We start from the raw sequence: 16002 nt of genomic DNA, 5'->3' as shown, positions 1-16002 counted from the left end.
TAAATATATTCTATAGCGAGTGCTTCTGCACGTGGAAAAGCAAACCACTCCCTTCTATGGCAACAGCCACGGGCTTATTAGGAGAGTGATGAAAGAAAACTACAAGAATCCATTCCAGAGGGTTAAGGAAACTAGGGGTAGGTCAAGGTTAGTATCTAGAGTCTGGATACCCTGTGTGGTTAAAAGTACGTCAAGCATTGGGGGGAAGAAATGCAGATTTTAAAAATTGTTGACAGATACGGAGTAGAAATCTTAAATTAAGGCAACTTCCTAGCTATGAAAAGGGAAAGGAGAAAAGAGAAAAACAGGTTTAGAAGAGAGAATCACTTCATTGTGTGGACTTGGGGTGCGTGTAAAAGAGCAAAAACATTTGAAACAATACAAAGCATGGATTATAACGGAGTGAGATCACTAGAGGAGTGTGTGTGTGTGTGTGTGTGTGTATACGCATGCGTTTCCAAACTAGTTCATGTAATTCTATCTCCATATAGAATTTAGATTTAAAGAAAATTAAGGTGTGGATGGAAGGGAAGAAGATAGGGAAAAGTACACTACCTTGGCAAAGGTGCGGATTTTTAATGTTTAGACCTTTTTCCTCTCTACCTCTGTGTTTGCAGAGATGTAAAAAGTCAGAAAATGTAAAGATGGCAAATTTATTTCAATCCTTAATTCAGGAGGACCATGTAAAAGAATGTGTAGCGAGAAAGTACGGTCATAGAATTTGGCAGTTGAAAGTATCTGTTGAATCCAATACTATGTGGCTTCAATCCTGTTTAAAATCAAGATGATTTTGATAAGAATGATAACCCATTTCCCTAACTCTAAAAACTTCATTTACTTAGTCTTAGGTAACCAAAAGAAGGGTGAATTATGAACAAAGAAGATAAAGTTTGGTATTCTGGATTTCTTACACGTAACACATGCATTGAATTTCTTTTACCTAACACATTGTCCAGAAAAGAAAACCACACCCAAACACCCTCAAAGCAGATAAAATATCTAATTCAAACAACAGGAAAATTTACAATTAGAAATAATGTTGTTAATATAAAAGTAAGTGTTACCTGCCCACAAACTTTTTGCCAGCTCTTCTTATAGTCAACCAGTGGTCATATTGTCTTTGAAAAATTAGTGGTTAGAAAAATCTTTTTTTATTTTTTATTCTATTTATTTATTTATTTATTTTGAGAGGAAGTTTCACTCTTGTTGCCCAGGCTGGAGTGCAATGGCGCGATTTCGGCTCACCGCAACTTCCGCCTCCGGCGTTCAAGCGATTCTCCTGCCTCAGACTCACACGTGGCTAGGATTACAGGCATGCGCCAGCACGCCTGGCTAATTTTTGTATTTTTAGTAGAGATGGGGTTTCTCCATGTTGGTCAGGCTGGTCTTGAACTCCCGACCTCAGGTGCCCGCCTCAGCCTCCCAAAGTGCTGGGATTACAGGCGTAAGCCACCGCGCCAGACCAGAAAAATCTTTTACAGTATTAAGAGCATTACCTGTACCTCACCCAGATTTCTGTAAGGTAAAAACTCTGTTCAGTATCTGTGTACATTTAGAGATTGTAAGGCTTTGGATTAGTGAAACCATAGATGATTTAGCACTAATATAATTTCAAGGAAGAGGGTAGGAATGAAGTCCATTTTAGAAGTAAAAGCTACGTTGAAAGATTAGAATTAACTAGAAATGAAAATAAAGCTGATTCCAGAACTCTGAACAAATTTTAAAATACAATCTTGATTTTTTTCCTAAGGCCCGAAGTGAACATGTACTGTTAGGTTTTCAAGCCTGTATTTTTCATATGTCATATCTTGGCAATAATGTGCAGCAAAGGGGAATTTTCCTGTTCAAGTATGAGAAAGTGAGAAAGACATGTAAAAGCCTTACTATAACTGCAAACAGCTGGTGATATTATGTGATTACTTGGTAAACAACATGTTTTGATTTGGGGGATGAGCTGTCTGCAAATTAGGGGGAAAATGCCATTTCATAACTTTGTTTTATTGCAATCAATACAGTTTTCGGTCCTTCTAGTTTAAATATCTTCATCACATCTTCAGATGTGTCTTTTTTTCCACCTTCATGCAGGCCTTTTCCAGACTCACCTCCACTATCGTGTCTGCTTCCCAGCTCTGAGCTCTGCATCTAGCCCCCTTTCCCTCACATGCACTAATTATAACATATCTATCTTTACAAACCCAAGTTGGCACAAATTAGTTACAATAAGATACCATGACACATAAAGACCCCACTTCCATATTCATACCTCATACTTTCGCCTCCAGCCCACGCACACACCTTGCGATGATCTTCCTGTGTCTTCTCTGGAATCCTCTAAAAACGATTCCTGGATACCCCACATACATGTATACATATCCATCCTCTCACCAAAAAGTTATCTTTCCCTTCTTGGAGCTTCTTACGGTATAATGGAAAGAGTGCTTCAGCTGCTGACTAGCTGGGTTTTCATCTTTTTTCTGATTCTCTATTTTTCCACCTACTTAAATAATATTTTCCCCACATTGAAAGATTAACATTTATTAGATGCTTACCTGTGCCAATGGGAGATATATTGGCCCAAGTAAGCATCCAATAAATGTTGATTCCCTCATTTATTCTTCAGGTTCTCACACCTTTCTACTTCCATGAAGTATTGTTGGCTCACCTATCACATGTAACCCCTTTCAGAACAAGAGCTATACTTTAATCACCTATTTAGCCTGTCTTTTGCCCTCACACTGTTTTGCACATAGTAAGTGATTAATGAATGCTTCTTGAATCAATGAAACAACTATAATATATAAACATAGAATGACATACATTAAAACACAATTTAGCAGAAAACTTGAGTTTCCATTTGGGTGCACATATTGAAAATAACAAAATTCTGCAATGTGTCGATAAATACCTTTTGAACATTAATTCTGGCAATGTTCCTCAAGCAACTTTCTTTCAAGTAGAAGTTTTTATATAAATATAATAGATTTGGAGCATTCCATTTTCTCTTTCATATGGAATTATTTAAAAATTATTCAATTATATTCCTCTTCATTTTTTATTAAAATTAGATATCATTCTGTTGTATTAGATTAAAAACATTCAATTTTTTAATACCAGAAGGAAAATTCACAGCAAATTTGTTTTAAAAAAGATGACATTTGCAAATTTTGAGGTTATAAACATTAGAGCTGTAAAGTAATAAATAATCTGCATTTTAAAATATAATAAATTGAGGCATATGAGATCTAAACTATAGGTATCCTTGCTTTTTTAGCTTTACAAATGGAAATGGTACTCTCCATGGAAATAATTTAATTCCACTAAAGTTTATCTAGTTTGCAAAATACCACTTTAATTTCATGCTATATACAATACGTTAACCTAGGTATTATATTAAGATAAGCTTAGATAAAACTAATAAATAACTATATAGCATGTAACATTAGAATTTTCCCAAATTTTTGCAATTGTATTTACATAATAATGAATATCTTAGCTTCTCTCTTGTAAAAAAAAAAATACATATTTATTTATTTTAGATAGTTTCCTCTAAGTTGTGTTACTGAAACAGAGAATATGAGTTTATTTTTACTGTTCTAGAAACCTACTGCCAAATTATTTTTCAAAAGTATTTTATCAGTTTATGGCCAGCTGCAGTGGCTCACACTTACAGGCTCAACACTTTGGGAAGTGGAAGTGACAGGATTGCTTGAGGCCAGAAGTCCAAAACCAGCCTGAGAAACGTAGAGACTCTGGCTCTACCAAAAATTTAAAAACAAGCTGGAAGTGGTGGCATGTGCCTGTAATCCCAGATACTCAGGAGGCTGAGGTGGGAGGATTGCCTTAGTGAGCTAAGATCAGCCTAAGCAATTAAGACCCTGTCTCTAAGGGAAAAAAAAGCGTTTTACCAGTTTACAATTACACCATCATATTTGAGAGTGCCGTTTTCCCTGTGTTCTTGCTAGTATTGGGTGGTGCTTTGAAGTAAAACATCTTAAGATGGTAAACAAGAATGGCTTGAGTTTTAATTCTTTGATGAGTAAAGATTGAACTCTAGGAATATAAATGGGACATTGGTGGATGGGATGGGCTGAATACAACTCCTGTTGCATAGCCTGGCTAAGAAATCATGAGAAACTGATATCAAATTGCTATGATAAGAAATGAAGGTTGGAGCAGAGTGCAGTGGCTCACACCTGTAATCCCAGCACTTTGGGAGGCCAAGGTGGGCGGATCACGACATCAGGAGATCGAGACCATCCTGGCTAACACGGTGAAACCCCGTCTCTACTAAAAATACAAAACAAAATTAGCCGGGCGTGCTGGCGGGCACCTGTAGTCCCAGCTACTCGGGAGGCTGAGGCAGGAGAATGGCGTGAACCCAGGAGGCGGAGCTTGCAGTGAGCCGAGATTGTGCCACCGCACTCCAGCCTGGGCAACAGAGCGAGACTGTCTCAAACAAAAAAAAAAAAAGAAAAGAAATGAAGGTTGGAGGAGGGAGTATAGCTCAGGGGTATAGCATTGGACTGCAGATCAAGAAATGAAGGTTGGAACAGCTATGAAAGACATTACAAATTCAGACTCTTAGAATTCAGCAACTTGCTATTTTGAGGAAGGGGTACAAAGAAAAGAGAATGGGAAATGATCTTACATTTCATTCCTTAATTCAGGAGAATTCATTTATTTTTAGTTTTGATAGATTTGAGAGTCATCAAATAGGTAATTGGTTCTACCATAGTTGAAGCTAAAATAAATTAGATAGCTGATAGAGAAGAATAGAGAGGGAGAAAGAAATGAAACTTGGTCAGAAACATGGAAATAAAATAAAATGAAAATGAGAGGAAACAAGGGAGGGAAGGAGATTATGATATTGATTTCCATAGCTTTCATCTACAAACAATGGAAAAACCTAACTAATGCCAGTTAAAGATACATATTTTTGTCCATCCCTTGCAGTGAAACAAGAAGTTGAAAAATAAGCAGCCACAGTTCAAGACTGTGCAGCTCCCTGGCACCCCAAAGCCCCAATCTCATTTTATTTTCCTGCTCCCTTTCTTAAATATAGCTGCCCCTCCCTCTCCATAGTAGGAAGAAAAAAAGGGCTAAGAGCAAAACCAAGTCTGTTCCATTTAGAAAGCTTTCTAGAAGCCTCAACCATATCTTCTGCTTATATTTCAATGGCTGGAACTGGGTCACATGGATTCCTGGAGACCAAACACATGAAAGGAGACAGGAAGAAGGGTCTCTTGGATGGAATTTGGGACAACCAACTGGCAGTTGCCTTTTTACTATGTAATGTTTCATAATGTTTTAGTCCTAATCAGTCCTAAATTGCAAACCACTCTATTACTGAGGCTCTCTATTGAATTCTTGCTGGCAAACAGGAAAAAAAAGAAAAACATACCATTGGCTTACAAGTTATTGGCTGTCATCATTTTAAGGACATTAACTCATAAACTACAAAATAGATTGATGTTTCTTAACTATATTTTCTGCACAATGTGGTCAATAGGTTATTAAAGTACACAAACCATAATGTAGTCCATTTTAAATGAATCCATGTGTGATTTACCTAAGGCAAAATGTGAATCACAGATTAGCTTCACTGAGTTACACAGTCTGCTTATGGCTTATCCTTCCACTCCATGAATTTACGTGTCTTTGAGAAATGAACATTAATTTTTAAAAGTTGGATAAGCAAGTCACAATTAAAAAGGCAAATCTGTGTCTCCCAAAATATAAGCCACGTTTGCATTTCATATTCAAATGAGAGTGAAGCAGCAGCGCATGAGCTGATGCCTGAGAGCCAGAAAGACAAACTGATTGCTGGTTTCGCCACTTGATTGTGTGATCTTTGACAGGTTGCTCAATTTTTCTTGGTGTCAGTTTTCCTCCCAGTACAACTGGGTTGGCACCTTCTTTACAAGGATGTGAACAACTAATGAGGTCTTCCATACCCTCACTTACAAGACTGTAAGCTCTACAAGGCTTGACAAGAATTGTGTCTGACCACTTCTCAGTTATCACTAGTCCTAACTTGGCACTCAGCACATAGCAAGTCCTCAAAGCTTTTTGATGAAAGAATGAAAGTAACTTCCAAAAGGCCTAGGATATTGTGGGTACCCTGTGATACCTGTAAATATAGTTGCCTACCAGAATAATAGAGTTATTTGTCAAGCAAAATAATCTAAAGGAATATATACAGTTTCTGTACTTCAATAAAACGTATGTACTCAGTTAATTTAATTTGTAAAGATTAATATTTAGCTAGATTTGGCATGCATCTCTCTTAACTGACCCAGCTCCAAGTTACAATACATATGAAGTTAAAATGAATCATCTCTGTGTCCTAATACAACTTTAAACTTTAAATCAATTCTTAATAAAGACCTTCCTTCCTTCCTTCCTTCCTTCCTTCTCTCCCTCCCTCCTTCCTTCCTTCCTTCCTTCCTTCCTTCCTTCCTTCCTTCTCTCCCTCCCTCCTTCCTTCCTTCCCTCCTTCCCTCCTTCTTTCCTTCCTTCCTTCCTCTCTTTCCTCCTCCTCCTCCTCTTCCTTGTTCTCCTCCTCCTCCTGCTTCTCCTCCTTCTCCTCCTCTTATTCCTCCTCCTCCTCCTCCCCCCTCCTCCTCCTCCTTCTTCTTCTTCTTTTCTTCTTCTTCTTCTTTTTCTTCTTTTTTCTTTCTCCCTCTCTCTTACTTTCTCTCTCTCTCCATCAAGACAGAGACAAATTGTGGATAATTTATCCATGAAGCATGAAGACTTTAGTTTCCTGGTTTTTACATTTTATCCAGTTCACAAATTAGCTTTTTGAGCTTTTTATACAGAATTAAAATACAATTTCGTTCTCAATTCCAAATAAAAATGGCCATAGCAAATAAAGAAATGTCACTGTAAAGCAAATGAAAACTTTTCTTAAAACCTCCTTAAATGACACTCCTACTGTTTAAACCAACATCTATTAAACATTTACTATGTGCCACACACTGTTGGAAGCATTTTTCATATAATAATTTAATCTTTGTGGAATCCTATGAAGCTATACTATTGCTTTCATATCCTCAAGGTGAACCTTGCTAATCTATTGCAAGTTGCAAAACTCACAAGCACTCCTGGTCCTCCTTCCCTTTTATCTTTCTCTATATAGTGCTTATCACCATCTAATACAGATGATGCCCAATTTACAATGTTCTAACCTATAATTTTTTGACTTTAAGAAGCTGTGAAAGGGATATGCATTCAGTAGAAGCCATACCTTGAGTGCCCATACAACCATTCTGTTTTTCACATTCAGTAAACTACATGAGATATTCAACGCCTTATTTTAAAACAGGCTTTGTGTTAGATGATTTTTGCCAACTGTAGGCTAATGTTAAGTGTTCTGAGCAAGTTTAAGGTAGGGTAGGTGCATGTTTTACTTACAGTATTTTCAATTTACAGTTGGTTTACTGGGACATAATCCCATTGTGAGTTGAGAAGTATCTGTATACTATATCGTTGTTGTTGCATACAGTCTGTCTGTGTCTGCAGCCCACTTCCACTAAAGTAGGAGTTCCACAAGGCCAGATAATTTTTCCATCCTGTTGGCTGCTACAGCCCATTGTGTAGAAAATTGCCTAGCATGTGGTAGGCACTCAACAAATATTTGTAAATGAATGAATTCCCATTGCATAAATGAGGAACGTGAGGCATCTGATGCTTTCAAATCACTTTATCTTCAAAACTACAATTACAAGGATTTTGCACAGTGCATCAATAATTGTTATTATGGAAACTATTTTCATATTTCACTTGACAGACCCGACAGATGACTGTGGGTCTCAGAACTTCCACTAGTTATCAAAGATTATGACAAGAACAAGTTTCTTCAAAAATGAGAATGAAACTAAGACACAAAGCATGGCCATTAACTACCAGTACTATATAACTGCATATTTTTATTTAATCTACTGAGTCATTTTAAAATTAAAGTGCAGTGTCACATTTTCGTATTTCTTTCACATCAATCACCATGTGTTTGTAGTCTACAAGGCATTTTTTAGTCTCAAGAACTAAGCACAGTAACACGGGAAAGTATATGTATGGCTGAACACTGTATTTTAACTCACTGAGAGAAAAAAATTAGGTGGGATCATGATATTTTCATCCTCACATTATGCCTGGTACTTTTATGTCTAAGTATTAAGATGATAGGTGCTATAGAAAGGGCAAATAAATACAACAGAGAATGTCTGTTTAGTTATTTTAGAGCTGTTATATTGAAATATCATCTTGTTTACAATTTTCAACTCAACAAATCCTCATCAATTATTAAATATTTTTCTCATTGAATTAAGCAGGGCGACTGTATTTTCTCAAAAGAAAACATCAGGTGAAATGTAAGGCTTACTTTTAACATATACAAATTTTCCTATATGAATAAAATTCTGTAGCTTTATTATACTACCCACCCCATCCCTACACTAAGCAGAAAGTGTACATCGTATTTATTACATAAAGACAAACAGAATTTAAGTCCCATTCTTTACTCCTTTGAATCTAGAAGCAGTTTTTTTCACTATTGCAATACAAAAATAAAACAGTTCATGGAATTTAACCACTGTCTAACAGGCAACATTTTGCTTGGTCCTGTCCTGCTGACCACATAAATATTATAATGAAGGTAACTAGACAAAAGTCAGGGAGGAGATGTGACCATCATATCTTATGGAACAAAGTGCTATGCAGTCCATCACCATCAAACTTGTGATTATTTTTTCAATGGGATTATTATATTAATATATCATGTATTCATTTATCAAAATTACTCATTAAAAAAGTTTGGTTGAGTAGGGTTTGTTATCATGATACAATCTGCTATTAGCATGCCTCTTTGTTTCATTATGAGTTTGCTCATTGTTTATATGGCTTCTTGCCTGCTAGAACTGTTATCCACATGCATGAGTTCACTGGGCAGCCACTGAGATAAGAAACATATGGCTGTGTCTGCTGTGAAAATCTAGACACACACCATGCGTAACTCTATCTCTTTTTGTGCATGTGTATTGACTTGTGTCTGTTCATGCACATCTACTTTTGGGATCCCTATCTCTTACAATCATGTGCTAATAAAAATATTTATATAATTTAACCCCAGCAGTACTTACAAATATCACTTTTATTTAGTAACATGTAACCAAGCAGCAAATAAATATTTTGCCATTTTATCTAGAAACATCAAAGTTAGAAAGGAGAGATGTAATTCTCTGTAGGTTTGGCAATAAAACCTAGGCTTCAGATTTTTAGCTCCTATTTCTGAGCCTGGTCTTGGATCAGGTTCCAAGGTTAACAGCAGACATCCTCAAATACATTTTAAGCCTATATGCAAAATGTAGTGTATTTCTTATTCTTAGTATCACAGAATCTAAGAATTATCTTACAAGCAAGGAAATTTAATTCTTTGAAATTTCAAATCCAAAGGAAGGTTTTATTTTTAACTTGAACATGTTTTTAAAAAACAATTGCTATAATTACCTTGGAATTTTGTCAAAGCAGAACTCTTTGAAAATTGGTAGGTCCAGATCTTAATGTGAGCATACAGAAAGTACTTAAAAGGCATTAATAGCCAGCAAAGCACATCTAAGTTAAAAGGCAAAAGGTTTAAATGGTCAGAGACCTTTAAATAAAAGAGAACATTAAGCAAACATCTTAGCCATAGAGTTATAAATATGTCAGGAATACAGACTTTCCTGCCGCTCTATGAACAGAATGATTGTTCCATGTTGTTGACCTTCACTAAGCCTGTTAACCCTTCAATAACCTTTATTTTTCCATCAGGAGCAATACCTGCTTGTAAAGAATGTGCTAGACCACAGATCTAAAACAATATGATTTTATTACTATTATTATCCCCAACAGAAAAGCTGTTTCTTTCCGCAGTAAGACAGTACAAAGCTTGATAAAACTCTACATAGACTGTTGTCAAAACACTGGGGAGAAAAACAGATTAGGGATATTGGTTTTTAAAAGGATAAGGAGCAATGGTTTGGAACCAAATCTATCTGTGTAATATGTTTTCTTTTAAAAAACAGTCTTAATTTAGTTTCCTTTGCTACACTATTAGTAAAAAACTAATGCTACTTTACAATTTCATAGAGTTTTTAAGTTAGAAAACTATTTTCTATCAGTTGTTGCATTTTCTTGTTACAATATATGTATAAAAATTAATGTGCTAAGTGTTTGATGTGTATTTTCTCATTTAACCCTCATGATAGCCAGTGAGGTAGGTGAAATCTTTTCCATTTTACAAAAGAGAAAACTAAGTCCAGCGGAAGTTAACTTGTTTCCAAGATAACACAGCTGATAAGAGATGGAGCTGAGATTTGCACCTACGTTGACTGACTTCACACAAGTCCTCTTAATCACTGTGTATCCTATACCCGATACTGGTGGAGATAACTTATTAGTGAACCTTTAGACGCTTAAGTGTTGAAGACTTGCCAAGATTGTGTAGCCCGTGCATGTCAGGTTTGGATTCATGGATCCCAGCACATCGTTCTTCCCATTAGACCGAATTGTCATTGAAGGCTTTTTATACCCTCACTGTGGTTCATGGCTAAGGAGCTTCAGGAAAAGATGAGTGAGCTTTTCCCCAATTCTTTATCTAGAGACTCTTAAGTTTTGCGTTTTTCACATAGTTCAGACATTGTTCCTTGTGGATGGAATAGTGCTGACTGCAAGAGCCTCCCTTGGGGAACAAGTGCACACCTTCCTAGTTGGAGAAGTCATTTTCCAAATTGGAGTTTGGGGAACACTGTTCTGTAGAATGCTAATAGGTGCTGCCACACAAAGAGTTCTGTGCTCTCAAATATTTGGAAAAATTTGGGTTACACAATGTTAAAGATCTTTCTTCAACCCTCCAAAGAGGGTGCTGCAGTGGCTGTTAATTTGTTAATTGGCATTGTGAATCTGGGAGACTGGGCCATATGGTGTACAGTGGTTCCCCAAAATATGTAGTCACTCAGTTTTTTCAAACTCACTTTCTAACACTCTGGGAATATTTTCCAAGGAACCTGAGTTTCAAAATGCTCCTTTGGGACTTACGTACCGCCCAGAACTCCTGCAACATTCCCCAGTCAATTGACTGTTTTATACCTCCAGTCTAACCTCAAGCTTCCAATACCTTGTCTCCTATCCTTGCTTCTTTTTTCCCTAAGAAAACAGAAGCCCCAGGAGTGATTTTGTACACATACTTTCACAGCTCAGCTACCCATCTTCTGATAGCTCTGCCTTTCCTCCTCCTGTCGTGGGTAAACCATCACTGGTCCTATCTAAAGCCAACTCCTCCATTTTGGGCTTCCTTATCTTCTCACCCATTCATGTATATTGCTCCAATAATTGTTTTCTCACTTCTTTTTTTTTCTTTTTTTTTTTTTTTTTGAGACAGAGTCTCACTCTGTCACCCAGGCTGGAGTGCAGTGGGAAGATCTTGGCTCACTGCAACCTCGGCCTCTCAGGTTCAAACGATTCTCATGCCTCAACTTCCCAAGTAGCTGGGATTACAGGCATGTACCACCACACCCAGCTAATTTATTTTTTGGATTTTTAGTAGGGATGGGGTTTCACTATGTTGGCCAGGCTGGTCTCGAACTCCTAACCTCAGATGGTCCACCTGCCTCAGCCTCCCAAGGTGCTGAGATTACAGGCGTGAGCCACCCCCACCCCCGCCTGTTTTCTCACTTCTGCATCACTAGTTTTTGCTTCTCCACTGAATTCCTCCCTTCAGCATACAACATTCTATAATTTATCCAGTCTTAGAAAATAAATTTAAAAACCATTCTCCTGACCACACAGTTTCCTCCAGCTCCCATCCCATTTCTCTGTTCTTTGTCACAATGAAAATCTGCCAAAACTGCTCTATTTTTTTTTTTTTCTGTACTCAATTTCTCTCCTCCCATTTTCTCTGGAAACAAATTCAATAAGACTTTCATCCCCCTGCCCCCACACACTCTGCTTACTAAATCTGCATTGGTTAAGGTCAACAACAATTAGCTATAGTATTTAAACCTAGTGGTAAACACTAAACACTAAACTTCATCATCTTGACCTATAAGCAGCACCTGGCACTGACTGATAGCTCAAGAAGGTGGAGTTTAACACAACCCTAACTGATAGTTAAAGGGATAGTTTAACACCTTGTCCTCCTTGAAATATTTTCCTTCTCTTGCCTTCCAGAGATCCACATTCTCCAGTCTTTTATTTTTTTCTCTGATCTTGTCAGTGTTGGAGTGTTCATGTTTATTGTTGGATCTCTTAGATCTCTTTTGTTTTTGTTTTGAAATGGAGTCTCACTCTGTCACTCAGGCTGGAGTGCAGTGGCATGACCACGGCTCACTGCAGGCTCCGCCTCCCGGCTTCAGGCAATTCTCCTGCCTCAGCCTCTCTAGTAGCTGGAATTACAGGCGCCTGCCACCACGCCCAGCTAATTTTTGTATTTTTAGTAGAGACGGGATTTCACTATGTTGGCCAGGCTTGTCTTGAACTCCCGACCTCAGCTGATCCACCAGCCTTGGCCTCCCAAAGTAGTGGGATTACAGGCATGAGCCACCTTGCTCGGCCTGTTGTTGGATCTCTTAACAATCTCAGCCTACTCCCTTAGTGATCTCAACCAGTCTTGATAGACTTAGAGGTCATCAATATGGTGATGACTCAAATGTGTATCTTAAAGGTGCACTTAACTGTAGATTTATATATTCTACTGCCTATTCTATAGCTATACTCATATGTATAATGGGCACCTAAAATTACCTTTTCTAAAACTGAACTCCAGATTTTACCTGACTCTATTCTGTCTTAAATCTAGTCCTTGTAATCTTCTTCATCTCAATAAATAAAAATTCCTTCTTTTCCTCCATTGTTAGCTTAAAAAGCTTAGTATTGTCTTTGACTCATTCTCTCATAGCTCACGTATATCAGCAAGCCCTATTGACTTCTTACCTTCAAATTATATCCAGAATCTGATATTCCATCACCACTTCCACTGTTACTACCCTTCACCTTTCACCTAGATTATTGCAGACACCTCACAAATGGACTCCCTGCTTCCATCTTTCCTCCTTATAGACTCTTCTCAGGGTACTATCCAGAGGGACCTCTTACAACATAGGTTAGATCTCACAACCTCTCTGCTCAACACCCTCACGATGATGTCTCCTCTCACTTGTTATGGGCAAAGTCCTTGTAAGACTTCTAAGATAGTCATGTCGTGGCTACCTGTGACCTCTCCAATCCCATCCACCAGGTTTCTCTCTCATTATTTTCCACCCCATCTAGCCTCCTTGTTGTTCTGAACACACCAGATCATCCTGTCCAGCTGTGCACTTGCTATTCCATCTGCTTGGGGGACTCTGCCCCTAGATATGTGCTGGTTGCATTTCCTCACCTTCTGGTTTCTGCTCACCCAGTCAGTGAGGGCTTCCCAGACAACCTTTTCAAAAATAACAATCTCTTTCTTACCTCATCCATGTCCCTTCTCTACTTTCTCTCTGTACATTAACGTGAGCAATAAACATGGTTTGCTTGCTTTTTATTTCTCTCTCCCTCTGCTAGATTGTAATTTCAGTACGGACTGATTTTTTTTTCTATTTCACTGATGTATTCACGTTGCCTAGAATAATATAGAAATACAGTTGATGCTCAATATATATCTACTGAATTATTGCTGAATGAATTAGTGAATATCTCTCTAATACATGTTGAAGCAATTCTTCCCACCCAACTGTCATTATTTACTCATCAATGGAGCATTAGTACAGTAGTCTCCCTTATCCAAGGGGAAAATGTTCCAAGACCCCCAGTAGGTCCCTAAACTGTGGAGAGTAGCAAACCTAACTGCCGTCAACTGGAACACGTTTCATTCATGCCTTTCATTCACAAATGTGATGCCTTTTCCATCTCAACTATTCATGACCTGTGGCTGTAACTTTTGCAGTTTGAGGTTCAAGAGGAAAACTAGCATGAATTTCTTTCCCTTCTTCACAATTTCATGCATAGAAACTTCATTCTTACTGTAGATCTTAGCAACATCAACAAACTATTTTTCTTTCCTTTTTATTGATAACTTTTACCTTTCACTTAAAGGAAACACTTGATGGCATATCTGAATTGCCAGCATCAGTATTCCTGAGCTTTGGAGCCATTGCTGAATAAAATAAGGGTGACTGAATGCAAGTACTGCGACAGCATGACCATCAACCTGATCACCAAGATGGCTACTTTTAAGGGACACATGGGGTGAGGAGCACAAACAGTGTGGATACACTAGAAAAAGGAAAGACTCATGTCCCAGGGTGGACAGGCCAGAAGGTGCAAGATTTTATCACAGTACTCAGAACTAAGAATTTGAGTTTATTTCTGGGATTTTCCATTTAAATATTTTCAGACTGCAGTTGAGCTTGGGTAGCTGAAACTACTGTATTTTCAATGACTTTGATTCCATGAATTAAAAAGATAAAACTCTTATTAGTAACTAGTTATAATGTAATAAAATGGTGGTGCTCTGTCCCTGATTATTAATTTTAGGACTTAATATAGGCAATAAGTTTTTTAGCAGTTGGTTGAATGACTGTTAACTTATTTAGGTAATTGCAAGTGTGGATAGAGAATTTGCCTTACAGCACTAAAAGAGGACTGAAGAGTAATAGTTTTGAATGCTAGGTCTTGAGATAGGATGAAGAAATGTCATTTGGGGGACATTTTTGTATTACCATTTTTATTTAAAACTATAATTGCAACTAGATTCAAACAAAATATGATTAAACATTTTGTCAATGTACAAAAGCTATACAAGCCTCAAATTAAGAAGAATCTCCAGGCCGAGCACGGTAGCTCACACCTGTGATCCCAGCACTTAGGGAGCCCGAGGAGGGTGGATTGCTTGACCCCAGGAGTTCGAGACCAGCCTGGGCAACAATGCGAAAACCTGTGTCTACAAAAAACACAAAAATTAGCTGGGTGTGGTGGTACACACTTGTAGTTCCAGTAACTCTGGAGGCTGAGGCAGGAGACTTGCTTGAGCCTGGGAGGCAGAGGTTGCAGTGAGCAGAGATCGCACTACTGCACTCCAGCCTGGGTGATGGAGCGAGACCCCATCTCAATAAATAAATAAATAAATAAATAAATAAATAAATAAGAATCTCCAAACCTAGGAGAAAGTCAAAAGAAACTAAGATATTCTGGCTAAGAAATGATTGAAGCTTACAAATATACAAATCAGGGAATAGACTTGACAGAAGTAATCTATCTGCAATGTGATTTGAAGACATTACAGTAACAACACTAAGAATAAAGATCACTCTTTATGTGCTGGTGAAAGTAACCAACCAAAAATATTAGGAATAAGAAATAATCTAATTATTTGGCAACATGTTAAAAAATGCACGTTGAAAACAAGACAGATGAGGTGAACAAATGCAAACTAAAGAGTAGGAGCACTCCTGGAGAATAAAAAGGGCAACTAATACTGTGAGGATGGTTCATTTCTGGCAGTATTTTCCAAGCACGAGGGTGGCTTGACTTTGGAATATAAATAGATGCTCTGGATGGTACAGTCCTTTAATGAAGAAAAACAGTCCACTGGGCTCCTACAGTGATGAAAATAGCCTGAGAGACCACCCAACACATTTGCTCTGATTCCAGATTTACTAAGCCATTTTTAAAAATTTGATTTCTCAGTACAGGCTGGTTGGCAGCAATATTAGACTAAGTTTCTCATTATTAATTATTTGTCATTCTGGTACACATAATTCTTATATAACTTAGGATCCACATGAACTTATTTTCCTTTCCAGGCAAAATATGAACTCAGTAAGTTTTTCTAGAGTACTCCCCTCTCAAACATTATCTTCTACCTTCAGGTTCTTACCCCACCATATTTGCATAATTGTATTACATCCCTAACAACCAGTTTTTTTTTTTTTTTGCTAGTACTTTTGTGCCACCTGACAAACTTACAAGCTATTTTTAAATGCT

The sequence above is a fragment of the Symphalangus syndactylus genome, chromosome 15 (genome assembly GCF_028878055.3).
Source record: "Symphalangus syndactylus isolate Jambi chromosome 15, NHGRI_mSymSyn1-v2.1_pri, whole genome shotgun sequence".
In the NCBI taxonomy this organism is placed as follows: Eukaryota; Metazoa; Chordata; class Mammalia; order Primates; family Hylobatidae; genus Symphalangus; species Symphalangus syndactylus.
Note: the sequence above shows the minus strand (reverse complement) of the source record.